Source organism: Coenobita brevimanus, chromosome 72 (genome assembly GCF_032717465.1).
Source record: "Coenobita brevimanus isolate Jiangsu-jjx chromosome 72, ASM3271746v2, whole genome shotgun sequence".
Classification (NCBI taxonomy): domain Eukaryota; kingdom Metazoa; phylum Arthropoda; class Malacostraca; order Decapoda; family Coenobitidae; genus Coenobita; species Coenobita brevimanus.
Genome location: NC_137025.1, coordinates 4,903,291 through 4,905,934, shown reverse-complemented (window position 1 = coordinate 4,905,934; position 2,644 = coordinate 4,903,291).

Sequence of the window (2,644 nt, the reverse complement as noted above, 5' to 3'; positions counted from 1 at the left end):
TATAACTCTCTCTTCCGCCTCGCAACTTCTTCCACGCCCCTATTTCTCATCCATTCATTGTATGCTTTCTTCTTTTGTGCCACAGCCTGTCTCACCTCTTCAGTCCACCACGCTGTTCCTTACACCCCCCTCTGTCTTCTCTTCATCCCACACACCACATCACATGCTGCACATATTTCTTCTGTAAATATCCTGCACACACTTCCACGTCCCCCATCTGCTCCAATTCATATTTCCCCAATCGTTCCTCCACTTCTCTCTTATACTCTGCCTTTTTCTCATCCTCTTGTAACTTTTCCACTCTCCTTGCAACTACTCCTTCCTCTCGTCTCCCTTCTTCTATTTCTCCACTCTAACTGGACCTTGATTCTGGCCACCACCAAGTAGTGGTCAGAAAGTCCACTCCCCCAACCTCTATAAGCCCTTGCATCCATTACACATCTTCGCATCCTTTCATCCACACACACATAGTCAATCATTGCCTTCCTTTCATTCAGTTCACCATCCACCCTTCTCATCACTCGCCATGTATACCTGTGGATCATTTTAAGCCTGAAGAGGGTATTGGCTATCACCAACCCCCTCCTAGCACAAATGTCCACTAACGCACTGCCATTCTCATCTATCGCAGCAGGCACACCCCACTCACCAACTACTCCATCCACCTTCACATTCCCTACTTTACCATTCATATCACCGATCAAAAACACCCTCTCATTCCTTCCAAACTTTTCCATGCACACTTCCACATTTGTCCAGAACTCTTCTCTCACTCTGCTAGCACGATCTTGCATTGGCACATACACACACACACACAATCGCCCACATTTGTATTCCAACTTTCAACTTTACCCACACAATCCTTGACCCAACTGATCCATACTGTCTTATGCTCTTCTTCCATCTTTTACTCACAATTATACATACTCCTTCCTTTGCCCTCTCATTCTCACCTACTCCTGCACATATACCCCATCCATACTCCCATTCTCTCACACTTTCTCCTCCCCATTTTGTTTCAGTTATTCCACATACTCGTACATCCACTTTCGCACCCTCAAGCACCTGGACAATCTCTCTCTCTCTTTCACTTCATCATTCGCTCCTCTTACATTCTATGTAGCCATTACCAAGTCCTTTGTCCGGTCCTGGGTCGTCATCGTTTGGTCAGTCCTTGTCCGAGGCTTCCTGTTTGTTTTTTTAGTTAGTTGTTTTCCGGGGAGGGGCACTAACCCTCCGCCAACCCTTTTAGTCGCCTTTTACGACAAGCAGGGATACTGGGGGAGTATTCTTGAAAACCCCCCCTACCCCCAGGGGGTATTGGACAGAACTGGAAACTTAAATCTTAATGAAGTAGGGAACCCCCGGGTAGGGACCTATGAGCTTTGCGACTATGAGCCGATAGGCGGAGGTCGGTACGCTTAGTACCCTCCCAGTGCAATGCCTCGCCCAGCAACTCTGGCATCCAGTGGGATACATATATATAGACAGATAGGTATACAGTATATATAAAATCCTTCATCAATTCTTTATGTAGACAACGTAGGAAAGAACGTGAATGACGCTTGCACCTGACCGAACTGGTGATACTTGCACGCCCTCGGGGGAAGCTAGTGAAGGAGTGAACGTGCTCTCCAGTCTCCAGCCACGGCTTTCGCCACACACCGTTCATGGTGGCCTGGCTTACTTCCCTCCATGCAGCCGTGATACTCTCGATGGCGTGGCGTATATTATACCTTTCTAAATGAACTGCACCATCGTCCTGTCGTCGGTGCTACAAGCCGTCACCAGCTGCTGCAGTGTGGTGGGGGTGGTACGCCTTGAACGTCACGATCACACCCTGGCCCATGGGTTGCAACAACGGCGTGGTGTTGGGGTAGCAGGAACACCATTTTTTATGTTGCTTGCCCAGTCCATCGCAGGACGGTGGCTAGGCGCACTGTCCACCACACGAGCAGTCTGTTGGCCATATTATCATCGTAGCTTGGGGCTAATGCTGCTATGCTGTACTATCCTGCGGTGATGCTACTTCTCTCTCCTGTGTGTAATGTACCTTATAAATTCCTTTACATTTTATAACATATCCTATAGCTAATATTTGCCAAAGGGCGTGTGGCTACACCCACGAATTTATAACCACTAACATTTGCTGAAGGTGTGTGGTAAGACAGTGGGCAAGACCCACCACCTGTTGTATAAATACCTTTACAACAATATTTCAAACGATCAGTCAACCATACAAAGTACTGTACATAGACAACAAAGAGGTGGTCGGGTCATACCTTCAGCAAACTATATTTAAAAGGATCTTGTTAGAGAACATATTTTACAACTGAAATATGGGTTTTGCAAAGGATGCTGAGGATCATATAATCACAACGACGAATGGATATATTTATTTTAAGCTGTTCTACTGCGTAAATTAGAGAGATATTGAATAACAGGCTTACGTAAACGTACTATATGCTATTGATGCATTGATATTAGGAGTAAAAATATCCCGTAGAAATATCTGGCCTGTAAATCAGTTTTGCTCATTATAAACTTATTTCTTACCTTCAAAATAATTGTGGCAAAAATATAAAGGTTGTGTAAGTATGAGGTATATAGGGTGCTCGTATGACTCTCAGCCAGCCAAGTTGTG